The sequence below is a fragment of the Cyprinus carpio genome, chromosome B5, assembly GCF_018340385.1.
Source record: "Cyprinus carpio isolate SPL01 chromosome B5, ASM1834038v1, whole genome shotgun sequence".
Lineage (NCBI taxonomy): Eukaryota > Metazoa > Chordata > Actinopteri > Cypriniformes > Cyprinidae > Cyprinus > Cyprinus carpio.
In genome coordinates, this window is record NC_056601.1 from 6,420,974 (window position 1) to 6,442,783 (window position 21,810).

At 36.0% G+C, this 21,810-nt stretch overlaps 1 protein-coding gene across 11 annotated transcripts in view; it reads right to left on the bottom strand.

Annotated features, from left to right (window-relative positions):
* arvcfb (ARVCF delta catenin family member b) overlaps nucleotides 1-21,810 on the bottom strand; it is a 180,442-nt gene that overhangs the window by 106,448 nt on the left and 52,184 nt on the right. For 9 of the 11 annotated variants that reach the window (XM_042723925.1, XM_042723928.1, XM_042723926.1 and 6 more), the window contains exons 2-3: nucleotides 6,838-6,942; nucleotides 665-777 (exon numbers count right to left, since the gene is read on the bottom strand). The gene's annotated coding sequence lies outside the window, so the exon portion shown is untranslated. The remainder of the gene's footprint in view (nucleotides 1-664; nucleotides 778-6,837; nucleotides 6,943-21,810) is intronic. The other 2 variants (XM_042723924.1, XM_042723933.1) reach the window with 1 other exon arrangement.

Here is a 21,810-nt window from a genome sequence, read left to right on the forward strand (position 1 = left end):
TAATCACTAAGAGTAAAAAACAATTAGTGTTTTACGTTTAAGTCCGAAAGCCCACCCTTAGTGCCACCCATGTTCACCACACAAATATGCTATCAAACCAGCACATAACACCAGAAAAATAGCACAAGTCGTGTGGACCACTACTTCTAGTCCTCCCCATCCATTTTCACTTTCTCTTTTTGTGTTCCACATAAGAAATAAAGTCATACTTACTTGGAATAACATGAGGATGAGTAAATATTCATTTCTGGCTTAACTATTCCTTTAATACTGACAATGTGACCTAAAACCTAACAATGTAACATTATCCATTCACCAAATGCTGCAGATGAAGAGTCTGCACTGTACGATGAGCAGCAATTCCTTTATGGGAAGCTTAATACTTTACTCTTGGCATATAGCAATCACAAATAGCCAAAATTAACATGCATATGCCACAAAACATACTCACTATAGTTCCAGACTAAATTCACCACACATCGACATAATACAGGCATGCTGAACTCTAAATCAACATGATCACATCATTCATGCGATGCACAATGAACCTCTCCCATTGTCAAAGTTGACAAAATTTAGATAATGGAAGCTTCCCATAGAGCATAAAGATGAAAAAAACCAAGGGTTGAGGCATGGTTCAAAACCAGTTCACCTGCATACACACCTAGCAGTTAGTGGAGAGAAAGGCAGTTAGAGGACAGACATCCCCCTATAAGGACAGACGGGAGGAGATGTGCCCAGCGGGAGGCAAAGAGAGAGAGCGCGAGCGTGAGCTGGCTGCAGAGGGAGAGAAAGACAGAAGAAATCACAGGTTAGATAACACCCTGACATTATAAACATAATAGACAGAATTCTACTCTGTTTCCTGGGGACTTAAAGCGAATGAAGATAAAGAAATGAATGAGAAGATGCTAGAGAATGATAAATGACTACTGAAACCTCACTCGCTGACTTTGAGCAAAGTAGATTGGATTGGGCTGTCAGGGGACAGGTGTACAGAGACGAAGGGGGCCAGACTGAGTATGGGATGGAAAAGGGGGCTGGTGTAGATTAATACTTTTCTAAGCACATTATACAGTTGTTGTTTTTAATTCTCCATTAAACCAAAACCACAAATGGACACACACAAACAGTATCACAAACACGCTATTCTCTGCAGAACAGTCGGTGTGAAGGTCCTATTCCCTTTGAAGCGCAGCACAGTACACACACAGGCTTTGATGTTTGTTTCTGGCTGATCATTTATTTATCTTAAGCACCATTCTGACACTACTCTAACGGCAAGGCATTGTACTACAGTCTTGTTCTGGGTATAAAGAACAACTGCACAAGGTCTAGCAAAGGGAGCCGATCTGCCTCTGCTGTTGCTCTTGCCTTTGGAAAATACCTTTTATCTGCTAGATAAGACACGTTCACAAAAATGTGATAACTTATCATGAAAAATGTAAGTCAATAAAAATGTGGCGACAATGTGAAAACAGATAAACTTCCATTATCGGAGATGTAAACGGTTAGATGTGATTAACAGATAACTTTTAGCCTTTCATGAGAAATGAACTGATCTCCCAGCTGGGTTTACAAAATGTTACGTATTAAATATAGTTGAATATATATATGAACATATCTACATGCTTACATTGGCATCTTATCTATCCAACCATCCATTCATCCAATTTTATCATGACAATCTTTGTATTTCTAGTTAAAAATTAATTATGTTTCCATACTTTCAAATTCTAATTACAATTCTGCATCCTGCAACCTCAATTCAAATTTAGAATCTGGCTTGGATCCATCCCTCAGTGCAAGGGAATTTTTTTTTTTTGTCCAAATCTGTAAACAGCTCACTCCTCCTAAAAAAGCAGAATGATGTATCATTCATATCTTTATCACAAAAGGTCTAGAATGATTTACATGCCAAAAAGGGTTTGGTCTAATCCCTAACTCCAAGTATGAACAATAGTAATGGTGACTTTCCTTAGCAAACACCATTTATTAATTTCGCCAATTAATATACCTTACACCTACTCAAGATTTATATCTGGATTGCTTTAGTGCTATAGTAATAGTACTATTCAAAATTACACACAGAAAGAAAGTAACATGTTAAGAGGTTGCCCAAACCTTAATTTAAGTGCTGCTATCAAAATCTTTACTGCGTCAGGGCACAGCACTCTCATCATGGGATTAACTGAGCTATGATCATGAGACGTTATTATGATGAACCCCTGCTTTAGGATTACAGAGGCTGCCTATCCCATACTCCCTATTTCAGGGAGTTCAGGAGCTGATGGGAAACCGGTCCCTGCCTCTCTAAGTATCAGCAGGAGAATGACAGGCATGTCAGACAAGCCCACTGCACTTATCATGACCACAGTCCATCGGACTATGCTTAAAATAGTCCAAAGTAGTGAAGCATTCCAGTCCTGCTTTGGAGCTGGTTTTGCTAATAGTTTGGAGAATAAAAAAAGAGAATGTTCATTGTCAGTTAACTGTTCTTGCAGGAATATCCCATCTGTACGCTGCATTAACCTTACAAAGGGTTTTACTGCACTGATGACAATATCTGATCTAATGATTGTACTATAGACTAACAAAGATGAAAGAGCCATTTTGCCAACAATACAGATACATTTAAAAGAATAGTTCTATTAACATTCTATTATTTACTCACCCTAATATTATTCACAACCTGTATGACTTACTATCTTCTGACAAACACAAAATACATTTTGAAGAACCCTGGGATCCAAACAATTGGAGGATTGAAACAACATAAGGGTGAATAAATAATAATCCATTTAACAGAATGAAGGACTTGTCTAGAGGTTAAAAACATTCCTGGTAACTGAAAGGTTATAGGTTTGAACTCCACAAGAGGCTTTTTAAACTGTCACCAATATGATGTTACTTACCCTTGTTTTACCTGGGAGATGGTCCCTGTAATACACCTTGCAACTAAACTATTTTAGTAACTTTTTGTTAAAAGAGACAAATCTAATCTAACTGACAAATCTGTTATAGGTTATATTATATACAAAATAGATAAAGCAAAACAAAAAGGACACAATACATAGGGTTTTGTAACAATTACTAATGGGCAGAACAGGCTTTACTTCATATGAACTGTGCTCATACTGGCACAGTGTTTTTCCTCTGGGATAAATACGCTGCAGCATAAACCCTGGTGCTAAAAATAGCTGTGTAATAAATTTACAAACGCGGTTGGAGCTTTCTGCGTGGTTCCAGAGATGAGATGCAGCAGCAGAGGCACATTTAAAAGCCTTGACTTGAAAAAACCTCAACAACAAATCCATCAGGGGTTGGGGAACACCTACGGTATGAAGCTAAACACAGGAAACATCAACTTTACTTCTGTTCAGGTGAGAAAACATTGAGACAATTGTGTTTACAGTGCAAAAAATTGTTACATCTCAACCCAAGAAACCTGGAACAATACAAGCTTATGAAACACTGAGAAAGGCGGTTATATAAGGCAGCATAGGAAGTATAAAATTTTTACCATCCAAAACTCACCTACACAATGTTGGAGTTGGCCTGACAATTTCTTAGCAAACATCACAGGCCTTAACACTAAGAAGCTGCACAGTTTATCATATTTTCATTGATGTCTGTAGCGAAAATGATAAGGGATGAGTATTGTTACCTTGGCAAAGCAATACTAATGCAGGATTGCTGCAGATGGATAAGGAATGGCCAACTAGATGGAAAACTGGTTGGAACAGAAACACCCCCCATTAGAGAATGGTCTCATTTCATTTACCCCAGCCAATCCCATCTTCAAAAAGATAAACCCTCTCATTTCTCCTCTGGGGGCTAGAGGTCCAACATAAATAAATCACCAGTCCAGCTCCACCTGAGGCCCATCGGTGTGTGTGCAGGGTCTGTAGAGTAATGAGAATTGGCCATTTGGTGCTGTTCAGAGATCAGTTTTGTGGGTTCAGATCATGGCAGAGCATTGGGTAGAGGGAGGTTAATTCTGGGTCGAGGCTCCTGCTAAGAGAAAAGAAGTCCAAAGAAAAGGCCCTCAGTAGCACCTGATCCCATTTTTACACTCATCTGCAACCCTCCACCTGAGTTCAGATACCAAATCAAGGATGCATTAAGTTCAATCACTCAAAATTCAAACAAAGAGACGTTAACCATCTCAGAGGTTAAGGGCCCAGAGGCACTTATGATGAATAATGGGCCGGTGGTTTTTGGTAATCTAATATATTTTGTTCCAAACCCAAAGAGTGTCAAAAGATGAACCCTGAGAGGGAATAGAAAATCGCTTGAATCAAAAGACTTTTAGAGAAGTTCTCTAGGCTTCACTGTGGAGTATCCGCACAAGAGATTTACATCAAAAGATACTTATCAATTAAAATATGTGATTGACCACAGATACCTAAATAACCAAGCTAAAAACACGATAATGTAAGGGCTAGCTCACTCAAAAATGAAAACTGCATTATTCCAAATCCATGAAATATTAGTTCATCTTCAAAACAACAATCAAAATAGTTCTAGACACTTCAGTCACTTTGTTAGAAGTCTATTCACCCAAAACTCTGACATTTCAAGAACTTCATGATGTGAAAATAAATCCAGATGAATCAAATGGTTAAATCCAAGTCTTCTGAAGAGACACAATGAGTTTGATAATGAACAGATTAATACAGGCTTTTATTCACATATAAATGTTGATCATACAGAATATAAAATATGGTCCATGGAAGCACAAATATGTTTGCTTCATGCGATCTTGATCAAGTCTCTTCGGAAGAATTGGATTTAACTGCTTCATTCATATGGATTTCTTTTACAATCTCTTAATGAATAGGATGTATTAAAAAATATCTGTATTATTCTTTCAAAGGTGAAGAAACATCTTGTGGGTTTGGAACAAAATGAGGGTTAGCAATAACTTTAAAGTGATAAGACAGACCTTGAGTCTGTGTATGCCTGTTATATAGTGTGCAAAATGCAAATGAGCATTGTGTCCAAATACACAGTACTTATGAAACAGAATCTACAGCTGAGCAATTAATGAACATTAACTCAGTAGGACACAGTAGCCAATAAAATCACCTTAATGAAAATGAGGATGCATTCAGACTAAAACCACCAGACTCGTTTTTCATTATTATTAATGAATTAATTATGCAGGACTGCCTTTGAAAATTGCTTTATCATTTTGCCTCAGAAAAACTATATTGTCATAGTCAATATTGCCTTAAATTTGGAATTCAAAGCAGTTTCCACCATGAAACGCATAAGAGATAAGTTTGTTTTCTAGGAGTAGGAAAGAACGGGGAAATAAAACCATTGTTTACCCCTTATTTTTTTTTCCTCGTCTTTGTTCTTTGAAGTGACTCTGGATGTGAGGAGCCTTTCTGAATGAACCAGCAGTGAGAGATTTAGAAGAATATCCTCAGTTGCACTCAGGTTCCAAGTCCTTAAATAACAGTGTGTTATGGGTACAGTGAAAAAAAATCAAAGGCATGCCATGCTGTGACGCCTCTCAAAGAGGATGCATCCTCATTTTATTTATTTACATAGAGAGTATGCACATTTCACAAAGAATTATACATCATCTTCACCGACTGATTATACTAAGAGAATACGGAGGGGGAAAAAAATATATCATGCTAAGTGTGCACTGGACCAGAAGATCTGTCCCAATCAAAAAAAAAAAAAACAGAATTGATATTTGTCACAATTATTAATTTCAATTACTAAAATCTGCACGTCATATTCTATATGTAGCATACAAACCTAAAACAAGGACTACATTTTAAAGAGTATAATTGATTATAATGGTACATTGCATAAATTCTATACTGTACAAGTAAGTTTGTGTAATTTTCCAGTTAAAATAACTTACAATCACTGAAACAACTGAGAAGCAACGGTGCATAAAATAGTAAGCTTTAAGTAATGTACCAGTTTACACAAAATACACAAAAAGCTTTAGAAAAAAAGTATATAAAAATCTGCATGTTCAGTAAGATGAAATACGCTTGTATTTAGATCCAATCTATAAAAAAGTCTTTATATCTTAAGCAGTTGCATATCTTTTACCTTTTTAAGGGTTGTTACTGTAGATATTTGTACAATGTAAGAACTCAACAAAAACTATAATGTAGTGTTTGATACTACTTTGTGAATAAAGTGTATATTGGATGTTATACTGTCTACTGTACACTGAAAGCGAACATCATACCATGTAGAGAATCCAAAATAATTCCAAATTACCAATGGTGGAGTCCCGTGTCATGTTTCACTATACACATATACTACCGATCCAAAGGTTGGGGTCAATCAGCAGATTGTAAAAACTATGACAGACATCACTGTCTTTTCCTCGGTGATTGACTGCTATCTGTCATTTTTGCTTCTCATTTGCATCGAATTGAGCATTTCAAACTGTATGACACGTCGCTGTTTTTCTCCACAATCCCTGGTGCGATCCTGCCACTCATCCCCCACAGAAAAATGAACTGAAAACGGCCACTCATATAAGCTCGCTCAACACCTGCATACACGTACAGTACAAATAAATTGTTTCTGAAACACACATAAATACTCTTCCTCACCTACATACTTTAAAATATGGTATAATCAAACTAATGTATATGCATTATTATATATGGATTCATTCAGCTGTTTTATGAGTAATCTGCAATCAAAGATACAAAAGTAAAACATCCATGACTTTCAGCATAATTTCATGGGATGATGATAAAGGAATAGGTAGAGTGGTGCAACTTGTGAAATGATGCGCGGTAATTAATGGGAGAAAGTGAAAAGCAGACAGCCGGGCTTGGTGGGTACCTTTGATGTCAGCTGAGCAGTCAGTCGGGATGCGTGTGGACGTGAGGGTTAAGGATTGACTGGAACTGGAGCTCTCCTCCCAAGAACCTCTGCTCGATACAGCAGCTGCAAGAGAGAGACGACAACACACACGAATCAAATACATGCGATGGGGCCAATCCACGCTGCATCATTAGCAGGTTTATTTACTTATTACAACTGTGAGTCGGTGCAACCACACACTCCCCCCCTCAGGGTTCAAGCTGAGAACATGAAGAGCCGAGATGTGTGGCTGTGGATTGTTTACTTCAGAGTTATAAATAGTTTCTCTTCTCCTCGTTACAGAGTAATGCCATGGCATTGCATTTACTCATAAGCATTCCACAAATTAGGGTGTGCATAATGCCGAGCCTCTATTCAGGAAGGAATCTGGTCAGAGATGGGGCCTGGTGGGACACGTGCAGTGATGCTCATGTAGGTGACTCCTTCCATGCTTCCCTATCTTTGGTCTCAGTTACTGCTTATAAACTGGTAAAAAAGCCAAAAATAATCAAAGATTCAATGAGTTTGGTTTTTCTTCAGCTATGAATCCTCGGGTTAGTAGTATGCTCAGTTCATGCAGGGAAAGCACAGACATCAAAAACTGGATTTCTGAGTCAAAACCATCTGAACATCAACATCAGAACCTTAAAAGGCAGACTGACCTAGGCGAACCCATTTAAAAACTTAAATATTTGTGGTAATATTTTTATTTCACTATCGTATTTTCTTTATTTCTCTATGATCTTTGAGCGGCACTGCAGAGACTCAGGGGTAATTTCTGAAACTCTTTCAACAAAACAATTCTTCAACATGCTTATTCTTATTCTACTAAGGATTACAATATCTTTCCCACAAGGGACTCTTCTCTGCTTCGACTTAAAGGACAGACGTGCTCAAAGCACCTTGGATTTGTGGGACTGACATCAAAGGTGAGCTAAGTCGGAATACATTTGTTACCAGGTCCCTCTTTCTCTCTGTCTGAACTAAGCTTACTGTGTTCTGTGCAATAGTGTGTTGTGTTAAATCCATGTCAGTGTGCAGCTAAAATGTCTGCAGTTACTTCATGTTAAAGAACATAAAGAAGATGTAAGTGTCACAAAGCTTTAACTCTCATTCTCTAAAACAGATTTATTTTTACAGTACATATGACCCCTGAGGCATATGTGTTTTAGTCCTAAAAACAGTAAGAAAAAGTACTATGGCACTATTTTGCCTTTTTGGATATGTACATGTTAGTGCCATGATATTTTTTCAAGTATCCTGGAGAACCATGTACTGTATATACACTATATTAAATGAACATAGTATTTATTCAGGACAATGGAATAAATTACAGTACCTCTCACTCTACCATAAAAAGTGAAACTAGCTGCCAAACCATAAGTAATGAGCAAAAAAACTAATCAAAGGAAGAAAATGTTTTGTTTCAACTGTGGAATACAGTCCTCTCTCATTAGAACAATAAAGTAGATGATGTCACACAATGTATTTTCTAAGCTGGATGACTTAACGCAAGAAACACATTGCAAAAGTAAAGAAGAAACCAAAGGAAATTTAATTAACGGAATAGTTTCACCAAAAAAATGAAAATTCTGTCATTATTCACCCTCATGAAGTTCCAATCCAGCATGCAATTATTTTTTTCCCCTGTGGAACAGAGAAGTAGAATTTTTTGCGGAAACTTTATGGAGTCCATTGAAACCACATCTGTAAAGTTTCCAAAAAAGAACTGACTACTGAATCCCTAATGCTAAACATGATTCTGTGACACTAGCTAGTTGTTTTTACTGAATAAAAACAACTGAATTAGTGAATTAGCTTTTAAATTAAATTAAATTAATAATTATTAATAATTAAATTAAATATAAAAGCAAATGTATTTGCAATGACATGAGTGAGTAATGACAGATTTTTAACTTTAAATTCCTCGTGTGGCAAATAAATATCTAGGACCATCATTATTCAACATATCGAGTCCACATCAGAAGAAATAAAAATGTAACCACATAACAGATCTAATCGTTTCGTAGAATTCTTGCTAGGAAAGATCTAATTGATTGCAGTGTCTTCAAAGAGATTGGCCCAGGAATGGATTTTTCTCCTCGAGGCATAACCTGTGTGAACAGCAGACAATGTAGCTTCCCTCTCTGAGGAGTGAGGGGAGGGAAGAGCGCTTAGACAGTACTGCAGGCAGCATGCCCACGGGAGCATCTTAATTAGAGGAGGGAGAGAAAGAGAGAGACTAGACTGTATGCTGTGGGGAGTCTGAATCACTACTGCAAAGGAACAACTCTTCTAGTCTGTGGTGGCAAGGTCAGGCCGACCTGAAACATCTGTACAAAGTGTAGAATGTGTCTTAACAAGCTTGGCTGAAGAAGCTGTGTGGATGAAGGAACAGGTTTAAAATGCAAGTACCTATGTCACCTAAAGTGGGCTGCCTTGTTAAATGCAGATAAGGCGGTCTATGGTAGAAAAGTCATGTTGGAGCTGTGGCATAGGGGTTAAAGTATTATAGATATAGGCTTAAATATATACTCTGTTTTATGTGTTGGTACCATTCCTGTCCTCTTGATATTTTTTTTTTTAAAGCAAAAAATGTAAAGGTTTAAAAGGGTTAAAACCTTAAAATATAATTGTTTAATGCGCTTTTACCCACAGCTTCAAGTCATCAGATCTAATTGTCATCCACTACCAAAGTCAATTGCTCACTAATGATGATAACAAACCCTCACTTGCGGTTGGTAACCTTCACACAACCTACAAAAGCTGTCTTTTATGTTGCTTTGTCTTTTTGCAGTTTAACACTTGGTGAAACACTTTAAATATCCAATTGTCAACTTCCAAAAGATACGTATCTCTTGCACTCCATCATACTAAATGTGAAGGAAACTTCTTAGGCTACTTGACATTGAACACAGCAGTTTTTACCAATTAGCCTATTCTGTCAAGGTCTTCGCTGTCTACAAGATTATTCAAGGTAAATTACTTTAATTAAAAAATTATTAGTTGTTAGCGCTATTACTTTGCCTTTTATGCAGTTTCCCAGTGTGAAGAAATACAAAAAAGCATAACTGTTAAAGGGCAAGTCATTTTCAAGGTACAGAATTAAAATGATCCTTACGGCTCATTAATACTCAGGCCATTGAATGGGCTTTAACATTGAAGAAGCATTCATGGCTCTAGATGGTGAAAGAATCTGAGACTTTTTTTGCCTGCAGATCTGTGGCTGTTGATTTGCCCATTAAATCCTTATTCCTGAAGCTTTCCAGCTAATGTTTTTCGCTGTTCCATGGAAGGATGCTTGGTCTTGAAGGATGTAAAGTTCTGAAAAATGAGGGCATTATAAAGGTCTGGCTGGTCTTGAGTACTTGCTGCTTGCAAATTGAACCACCTCGGAAGATTATCGTTACCTTGAGAGGTCTAACAATGATAGGTAGTCATTTTCAGTAGCTTTTCTCAATTAGCACCCTGGCCCTGCTGTGGACAGCAGAGAATGAAAGGGCATTTCAACACAATGTGTCTTTGGCTTTGCCTCCAATTAAAGCAGGAAGATGACTGGAATACTCTGATGTGGAACAAGCACAGAAATGTTTTTTCTGCCAGTTTCATTACATGTGATTTCAAACCCTGATGTTACGAAGTTGTTTATGCGGTCACAACATTCCACCAAATGTGTATTTTTTCATTCCATCAAATGTTTGCCACTTTTATTAAACAGTTTCATGCTTTACAGAAATGCTTCAGCACTGAGGAAGATGATGATGAAGCAGCACAAGCTGCTGGACCAAGTGGACAAATTAAATATAGAAAACATCTTAATTGTCACCGTATTCATGCAAAGACAGACTTTAAATAATTTTTTTTGGCAATTATTGGCAACTTTAAGGGGAAGTCGTGGCGTAGTGGTTAGAGAGTTTGACTCCTAACCCTAAGGTTGTGGGTTCGAGTCAATGGCTGCCCACTGCTCCGGGTGTGTGTTCACGGTGTGTGTGTGTGTTCACTGCTGTGTGTGTGTGCACTTTGGATGGGTTAAATGCAGAGCACGAATTCTGAGTATGGGTCACCATACTTGGCTGTACGTCACGTCACTTTTCACTTTGTCACTTTTAAATTGAAATCCTAGACTATGCGTTGAGCAGTTGAAGAACTGGTTAGTGCAAAGGCTAATTGAAGGTAACTTTTGTTGGCAATACAAAACTACAATTTTGAAGTCACTGAAATAAAGTCATAAAACACCTAGAGAACATTTGTTCACAAGACTGTCAAACCTGGAGCTTGTAGCCTAGAATTTTTGCTTCAAAATGATGCGAAAATCATCTTGTTTACTCACTCACAGAAAACAATAGATTGATTTAAATTTTCTAAGACAGTTTTTGTTTCGAAAGGGCATATGCTAGTAGGCGTGATTGACCATAAATATTTGTGTGATTCACACCTGAGAAGACAAGGGACCAGATAATAAGCTGCATAATGACCCTTTCAGCCAGGTGTGTGACCAAGAGGGAAGAGTTATAATAAAGAATGTGAGGACAAAATAAATGTATATATTTTTATGTTTGTAATTTATTTAGAATATATTTAATTATCCCACAAAATAACTTGAGATTCACTTGCGAGTGCAGTTAAACAATTTATTAGGAACAATCAAAGCTGACTTTCAAAGCTGAATTTTAAGCATCATTACTGCAGTCACACAATGCTTCAGAAATCATTCTAATATTCTGATTTGCTACTCAAAAAAACATTTATTATTATTATTTTTTTGATTAATTGAAAGAACAGCATCTTTGTAACATGATTATTGTATTTATCATCACTTATGTGCTAAATAAAAGTTTTAATTTCTATATATACTGACTCTTTTACAATTCTTCTTTTTTCTTTTGAATGGTATAGTATATATTGTTACACTTGGAGTAAGACTGGAGTAATGAAATTTTAAAATATATTCAAATAGAAAGCAGTTATTTAAAACAGTAAAAATATTTCCCAATATTACTGCTTTAGCAAATGCAACTTTCTGTATTTTGGATCAAATAAATGCAGGCTTGGTCAGCAGAAGAGAATTCTTTACAAAAACATTAAAAATCTTACTGTTCAAAAGTTTTGACTGGCATTGTGCCATGTTGAAATATATAAATGAACATCACAAACCTGGCACATACCTCATATTACTTTTATATGTTATTGCTGTCTATGTTATAAAAACCATCCTGGCATCGTGAAATATTGAGATGATGTAATTGAAACTTCATAATGTTTCACCTGATTATACATTTAGTCAGGAATTATATTTTGGAAAAAGGTAATCCAAATCTTATTCCTCTCAGCGGTCTTATTGAGGTGAATTATGTCTTATTCATCTCAGTGTGAAGTGAACAGTAACATTTAAAAAACGTGAAGTACAGTCTCGCTGCTTTGTTTGCTGTGAAGTGGGCGGTTACCCGCTGCGAGCTTCATGTAGATGATTGTAATATCAATAGTGTGCTCGGCGCGTGTGCGCATTAGATATAATGAAGGGAGACGTGAAAGACTGTTTTCATATGGATTACTTTATCACAGAATATTTGTTTTTGATAAGACTTGCTCAGTTTAAAAGTAGACACATCAAGCTTTCTAAAGATCTAACTCTCATGTCCCTGGGTGGAGTATTTGCTGAGTTACAGTTCATTTTAATGACGCATTTCTAAATGAAGATCATGCAGAACCAAGGGGGCAGACAGCGCACTCTGTTTGTTTTCTTTATTTTATAAATGCACAGTTTTGTTGTTATTATGTGTGGATACAAATAAAAGTAGACCATTTAAAATTTTATTATTGCATCCATTTAAAAAAAAAAAAAAAAAAAAACATCTGTTTGGTTTTGATTATCATGTCTATTGGGCTTAAATCATATGTTTTAAAGCATAGGCCTATTTGTTTAAACTTCTGATATATACGTTTTCTGAGCACACAAATCCAAAGCACGAGCACAAAAAAGTGGCTGTCACATGGCATGCAAGTATTAAACTAAATTCTTTCATGTCTTATTGTGCTTAAACTGTCAAATACACAAATGTTTATGTTAAAAACACGAGTTACAAAAACAGTTGGTTATGTCTGTGAAGACAAACAGCTGGTAGATGCACTAGGGATCCGATTATAGCACTTAAACACAGGAAATTTTCATATCTCATTTGGCCATGCCTTGCATGATCCTCCGACTTCTGATTTTTAATACAATAAATGACAACATATCAGCAGAAATGAAATATCATGTCATCTGAGTCCTAAGATCCAACTAAATCACAGTTGCATTCAAATGATAAAACTTGCACAGGCTCACAAATATCGCCCAAAGGCATCCCTTAAAATGCTGAAAATGTCACCATCCACCTTGTGGAGTGAACGTGCACATCCATAGGCAATGTCAACCTTTTAGTGACCGACAGAGTTATATAAATAATAAATAAAACTTTAGATGGACAGAATGATGTACGAATGGAATGATAAAATGATAGATAGAATGACAGAAAAAAGAGAGAGAAAGCCTTAACCAGTAAAACCTAATTGTGCATTCAAGTCTAACAGTCCTACATGGTCTGGATAAGTAAGATCTACTTCCCTGATGGAACTTTTCAGAGTTTTCATGGGCCGCCGGGCTGAATAAAAGATAAGAGGATCAGAAAATGACCATGTACTGATCAATTATGTAAAACCTTTAGAAGAAAGCCAGGACTGATGCTCCTCTCTCATCAAAAACCTACAATTGAACACAATTCAGAACCTGATTAAAGTGAAAAAAAGGGCAGAGAGTGAGAGTGAGAGAGAGCAAGAGAGAGAGAGAGAGAAAGAGAGGAGGGAAAAATGTGTTAAGAAGAAACAAACAGGGAAAGAGGTTTGAAAATCAGCCTGAGGGTTCTTTGTCATGGTGTTAATGGGAATTAACCACTGGAGGTTATTACTCGCCTACTTAAACATTACAGGTGAACTTATATTAGCACATTACAAATCAGGGAGATTTAATGGCAATCACAGAGTAATTCAGCTACAGAACATTAGTTGTAGTGCACTTTTATTTGAGGTACACTTCAGATCAACTCTCATAAATCACTCTTCCTATACAATAATGAATCGTCGAAATGCAAATAAAAAGTTCACTATGAATTCATTCAATTAGATTTTTTATTCAATGATTCAATTTAATTAAATATTAAAAAAAACACAAGATCCAAACAAATGTAATTGATAAAAATGTAAACGGGGAATAAATAAAACAATTTAAAAATAAATGAAATTTCATAGGACCTCATGATAAAGGGAGGCTAAAAAAGAACATGATCAAATGTACAAGCATACCATAAATAATAAATAAATACACATATGAGTACAAAGCTATGAAATGTTTGTTCACTGTAGAAAACATATATATGAAGTACTATACATCCTGACTCACTTGCCACTGTGATTTTGGCAAGTTTCAGAAATGAGCTTGAGGCCATTATATTACATCTAAACGACAGACAGACCTGTTTCCAAAATAATTGAGTACCTGTTTTTCTGGTTTAAAAAGGGATATTTACAGACAGTCTGGCAGTTTTGAGCTGTGGCGTTTATTTGCTTCTAGATGACATAGGAATAAACATGCTGAGGCCACTTTTTCTCCATTCTTCTCCTTCATTAAAATCCCCTTCATAGCAGGCTCAGGTGCAATTCAAGGGATAATTTCACATTACAGTTTTTGGGCTCTGCCTTCCAATTCTGAAAGATGTTCAAGAGTGGAGTGCAATAATGAAATTCCTCATTCAAAAAAAAAAAAAAAAAATTGTTCAAAAGAAAAGGTGTCTTTAATAAAACCCATTTACCTTATCTGCAGATAACTGCGACACAATTACTTCATGCTGCACCATATCATAGGGGCTATCTTTTGAGAAAAGGCTGTAGAAATGTAGGAAGCAACTGACAAACATTGTGACTTCACTGAAATACTTAGAGAACCTATAGGAGCAATATACTATAGCCTATACTGATCTTAACTAAGCTGCTATAACAAAAAGCATTGCATATGCTTTATCAGAGACCATATTATCAAAATATGCTAGTGAGAGTCCACTCAACCTTCAAAGACATGAAATAGGCAGATAAAGTATTAATGTTTGGCGCCTGGCCCTGGATTTCTACCAGGAGTTTCAAACTGTATTTCCCCACCAACTCTGTGCGACTGTGATGAGGGACAACAGCCTTTGAAGCCAAAAGCTCAGAAAAAAAAGAAAGTTGAAAGAGAATGAAGGTAAGAAACATTAATATTGCATCAAGATTATTTCATGCAATGGCTATGAGGGATTTTGTCTCAGATGGTGGAAATTTGTTGGGATCTTTATGGGGAAAAAGACAAAGTGATAATATACTTCATTATTAGTCTGACTCATCAGATACTCAAGGACAAATCAGATTTCATCAGCCAATGACTGAGTGGGCACATACAGGCTACTGCATTCAAATTATATTCATAATATTACTGTATAAAGATGTCTTTCCTGTCACTTTTGATACACTTTTCATCAATTTAATGCGGCCTTGTTGAATAAGTATACTTTTTTTTTTTTTTAAATAATACAACTTTGCCATCAAAGGAATACATTACAGTTTCAAATATATTAAATCAGAATCATTTATTTTAAATTCTTTCACAATTTTACTGTATTTAATATCTAATAAATGCTGCCTTAGTGAGCTTACAAAACATCTTTGAAAAACATTTAAAATTGTCATTATTTCAAACTTTTGACCGGCGTAAGCTACTGTAACATGAACTAACACTGAGAGAAAACTTAAAATCCCAAATTAATCTTTGTTAATGTTAATAAAAATAAAACTGCTCATTGTACACACACACACAACTTAAAAATATCCATAGTTAAATTAATTCCTTTGTGATAATAACAGGGGAACTGAACCAACTGCCATTAATATTTTAGCCTTGCTGCACCAGTAGCTCTCTATCATTCTCATTAATCTATTCATCCAGCTATGTTTCTCATATCAAAATAGAAATTAAGTGCCTCAATCAATCATGAATACCATAGCAATATATTCAACCAATATATTCTTCCGTAACATATGATCATACCTAGGGGTCATTCCTCACTATAGGCATAAGCGATTCAGACCACAGTTATTTCAATTGCTAATTTACAAGACATTCTTTCCTTCAGTGCTCCCCATGAAGTTATGTGCATTATTCAAGACTCCATTAGACAGTATCAGAACATCCCATCTGAATTTTTATCTCCACTGGACTCAGCACCGTGTTTGGTGTCTACAGACTGCTCCGGGGGCATGGAGAGTATCACTCACACTCTAGTGAAGGATGCTATCTGGGTCAGTGCATACCACATTCAAAGCACACTTGTCTCACTGTTTGGGGGGTTACAGTCAGATAAAATGCCTGGGGGGTGGGTGTCTACAGCATAAGGGAATGGAATAAACACACTATAAACATTACTCCATATGTAGTTGAGGCCTGATTAAATGTCAACTTCAAACTAAAGGAATACATCTGTGGTCAAAGTACACCTTCCAGAATCTGCAAAATGTTTATACTTATAAAAAATATTAGAGCTATCATAAAAATTTCACAAAAAACATTTTTAAAAGAATGTGAAGGATTTGGAGGATTTTTCTGAAGGGCAGTTCAACAACTCAGGACTCATGAATAACTATGACAAAACGCAAAACAACTGGATTCACAGTTTAGTACTGTATTACAAATCAAGCGTTAACTTTTGACAGGGTCATTTTTATAAATTCAGCTATTATTTTGTCTTGTGTACTACATAATGTATGTACACATGCATTTTTATGATCCCTATCATTTTGTTAGAATTAAAAATATTTTGCAGACACTGCAAGGTAAACTTCACTTATTTAGTATATTATAGTACAATACAGTTATTTAGTATAATTTTATGGTTAACCAGTCTGCGGTTATATAAACAGTAACCATTGTGCCAGGATTCCAGTTATGATTTAATAAAATCAGAACTGTGGACTCTATTACTTTTTAGTTACCAAGTATCATTTTTAATTCATAAAAATCATAAAGACTGAAATCATCATTTAGTTGGTGCCTAAATGAAGTTGTCAAAGATGAAAGTGAGGTGGATAGAATTACAGCAGTATATTTCCAAACAAAAAAAAATATTTATTTATTCCAGAAGTTATTCTGGAGCATCATGATGTTCTTACATATTAATTGAGGACATTTTGCCAGCTATCTGAGCAGAAAAAAAGAACACAAGTAAAATACTCTAAGTAAAACAGAGAAAACTAATTATATGCCATTATACTGTTTAATGATTCATTTAGATTAATTGAGAAATTAGATAAAACTGAGCATTAATAAAATAATAAAACTGGTTACGGTAATAGATAAAAATACAGTGCTTAATTTTCATACTAGTCAAATTAGTCAAAGTTGCTTTTTTCAGGGGAAGCAGTTTTTCATGGCTGTTTTTCACCATTTCTCTGACTATTGGAATTAAACAGGCTTTTTCTGACGCTATAAGACTTCTGTTATTATTGGCTAACCTCTATACATGAAGGGAATAACTGTTCAATAGCTTTTTTGTCAAAGACTAAATAGGTGCTGAAATACCACGACTGAAGTGCCCTTGAGCAAGGCACCGAACCCCCAACTGCTCCCCGGGTGCTGCAGCATAAATGGCTGCCCACTGCTCCGGGTGTGTGTTCATGGTGTGTGTGTGTTCACTGCTGTGTGTGTGTGCACTTTGGATGGGTTAAATGCAGAGCACGAATTCTGAGTATGGGTCACCATACTTGGCTGTATGTCACGTCACTTTCACTTTCACTTAAATTTCTCATCCTTTTGGTTCTTAATACAGTGTACTACTTTCTTAAGCATCAATGAATGTTTCCATAACAAATGAATGATTGTTAAATCAAGGTCAAATTGAATCCTAAAATAATGCAATCACGCATGCTCATATGCAGATTCTAACAATCAAAAGCATCTCTGGTCTAATGTAAACACACAGACAAAGCCAGCTGGAAGTGCACACATTTACCTGCACAGTATGTGGGAATGAGAGAAATTTGCATTTGTTAATTATAGAAGTGTCTTGCTCTGGTTTACAGCACTGCATGTTTAAGTCTGCAAGTGTGTATACAATAACAACTGCAAATCCCCTGTGGAGATCCCACTGTGATGATATTTCTATTTGAGTTTGAAACACACCTGCTGGCTAAATCAAATATTACAAAAACTGTGTTAATTATCCCTTATGAAATGACACGTGATGAACAACTGTAACCTGAGATATTAAACTGGAGGGCCATAAACGCTGATTGCTATACACTGTCATTGTTTCCTGGAGTTCTTGACAGCTATAATACAAGAACTGAGCACAGACACATAACACATTATCACGATTGAGTAAACACATCACAGTAACACTAAAACAGAGAGTACTCATGCAGTCCCCCATCTGTTTACACATCCTGAGCATGTATGAACAAGTACATATTGATGGAAGTAAGTCATCTTTGCAAATTTGTTGTTAAATTATTGCAATATTAAAAAGGGAATATTTTAGATCAAAGGTGTTCAGTAGACCAAAAGAAAATTTTGGAAATCTCTACCATACACAGTGATGATATATATTTTAATATAATCCTATTAATAGTCACTGGCTTGTGTCCCCAGTCATTTGCATAAAGTTAAACTTTGATCCATCGCCAGTGGCCACAGCCAACTCTCAATTTAAACAAACACCTCTGTTTTCTTTCTCTAATCTTTGGGAAATCATTTATTGATTTCTGGCTAGAAATGATGATGTTGCTTCATAAAAACAAAGAATAAGGAAGTCATGACCAAGAAGTTTGACATAGTTTGACACAATGAAATGTACTGTTTCATGAAAACAAATTTGGGTACCAGCAAGAACCATCACACTCAAGACTACAATAAAAATGGCACAGTCTCTCCGGACACATTTTTCATCTTGGAACCCGCTCTTTTCACATAACCAAGAGTGTCATTTTCCTCTCTGTGCCCTACAGCTCAAGAACCTGAGAATAATCACCCGACTATTTGCCATGTTCACCATTTCACACAACACACTTTTCACAGAGAAGGTGCTGAAGGTGGCAGATCAATCAGGGGGAGCACCTGAAAGGGGAGGACAGAGAGAAGGAAGGATTGAAAGAGAGGAGAGCTGCCATAAAATGAATCCTGCAGACTCAAGGTCAGAACACAAGAGGCACAGCCGAGAATGAATCGTCAAGGATGAGTGTGTGGTGAGCTACGGTTCCCAGACACCTTTCTTCCTGCAGGATGGGTGGTCCTCCACGGGGTCTAGATGGCATTACAGCCCTAGAAACAACCCAGTGAACAGGGAAATTGCTCTCTGTACAGACACCATTCACAAAAAGATTGAAGGAGGAAAGTGATCTGAATGTGTCCGGTCTCTGGCAAGAGAATGCCTGATATAAAGTTATGAGCGAGGCCCAACTATTCACTACCACAATGGGGCGATATTGAAATTACTGTACCATAACAAAGCACCCACAGTGTGCCAACTAATTTGGTTTAAATTGATCTTTTCCCAAAGTTGAGGCTATAATGCAGAGATCTAGCTTAAAGCTGGTTTTCAACACTAGCTGGACTTTTATGCCCCCTAAATACTAAAATAATATTTCCACCTTTTTGAACAATCTGAAAATTACAATGATTGGAAATGACACACAATAAAAAGTGAGTGTACCTTGATTTTTCTGTTTTTGTTACACATTATATCATGTCTAAATATTTCATCTCAGGCATGTTCGTCCCTCACAAAGTACACTAAATTTTGTGAGGAAGAAAAAAAATTGGCAGAAATTGTTGCATATGGTAGAAGTTGAGCCACAACTGAAGCCAGAAGTTATTTTTAAATCATAAATACTTAAATCTATAATTTAAATATTGATTATTAATATTTTATTATTACTATGCTTTAAGATCAATTCTGGCCCTTTCAAGGCAAAAAAATACAATAAAATAAAAATAACTAAATAATAAATGCAATCTTCATGTAAAAAAAAAAAAGTTCAACCCGACACAACATGATGATCGTACATGTAGAAACAGTTATAACTTAAAAGAGAATAAGTAATGGCATAAAAAATTTATAAATTTCATTCTGATGATTCAACATCATCTACTCTCTGAAACCACTCACACACGATTGTTTAGAGTAAGATGCTGACTCTTTCCAAACAGATGATAAGAGCCAGATTGTGAGGTGTGACGCTGATGTGTCATCATTTTGTAACAATTTTAGTTGTGATCTCTCTGATATGTGCTCTTTCATACTGGTCTGTTTTAAGAACCTAATGGAGCGGTTTCTTTTCATGGAGGTTGTGTCATCGAGACTCATCGTTTTTGGCTGCTTTATCTACAAAGCAGCCTTGTCATAGCAATTAACATTCTCAAACACTTTCATAGTTCCAAAATAAGAACAGAAGACACACTCCTCTACACACATGCACAGAGCCTTAGAGTCTTAGACCAACTGCAGTATGCTAAAATAGTCTTTGGATAAGACATAAACTATTGCTATGCAAGAAGAGTAAGTTTGTGCACATTCCTCAAATGTATTCAGCCCTAAAATATTTCTCTAGTGATCTCATTGTTGGCTTGCTTCACCTTCAGTGGGGGCAGACAAATATACAGAAAAACAGATGTCCTGATGGTGAAGCTGCTGGGTAAACTGAAATGAATAATAACTGAAGAAAATATCAATAGTTCTCCGTTGTTGCCTCGATGCCATGGTGTTGCGAGCATTTTATAAGAAGTTTTGGTGTTCTGGGAGGTTGCTTACCATTCAAACAAACAAATAAAAAAATAAATTCAGCCCCAAGAAATATTATGTTTCCTAGTTGCTGTATTTAATGAAAACCAAACCATTTTATCATCCACAGTTAAAATCACAAGTCTAATAATTTTGTAAAATATAGTTTACTTTTGGTATAAAACAGCTTTCAGATTTTGTAATTTTGCAAGAATTTCAAACAATAAATACCATTTTGTGGCTCTTTAATGTGTTGTGACAGATCACTGTAGCATCTCAGTTTAAGTGGCAAGATGATCTCACCTGATTTACTAGTTATAGCACAAAATAAACATGAATGAACATGAGAAGGTATTCAACCGCAGAAAGATGTCAAAACACACCATTTTTCAAGTTTAAGCCTTTTGCAAATCTGGTGTTGTAAATCTTCATTTTTGGTTACTAACATTTTAATTAGGATTATGAAACAATAAATACATTTAAACAAGTTTAGGACTTATAAGTCCCTGCAGAAATTTACTGAGGCCCCCTGGTTAATAAAACAAAACAAACACTGCTTTTTGCAACTGTAAAAAAAGGAATGCCAAGGACAGCTCCTCCAAATAACAACACATATAATGAAGCAATCAGCAATTTTCCTGCAGAAATATTTTCAAATTGTAATATATTTACAGGGCAATTCTATTTCGTCTCACCCTGCCAATTAAAACATTAGCATATCAAAACCAAAATGAAACATACTGGAACAAAACCCATTTGAGACTCTCTCTGAGAAGGCAACAGGAATTTCTCCAAACCTGTTAATCGGAAACAAAGCAAAGCTGCTTTACACTGGCATGCTAATAAATCCACATTTCCCTGCTTTTACACTAATGAAGCCGTGCCATTGTGCAGCACTTTCACAAAAGGACATTATTAACATTAAAGAGTTTTAATGATTGAAGAAAATGACTATTAGAAAGGTCATTTCTGCATCCTCCTTCAGAACATTAGCTGATAAATCAGAGTCACTGTCCGGAGCTCATAAGCCACAATGGCTAATCATAAAAATATAACAGATTGAAAGTGCATACAAAAGACACTTTGAAAGTCATAAAACTGTTACAACAGCCATTAAGAT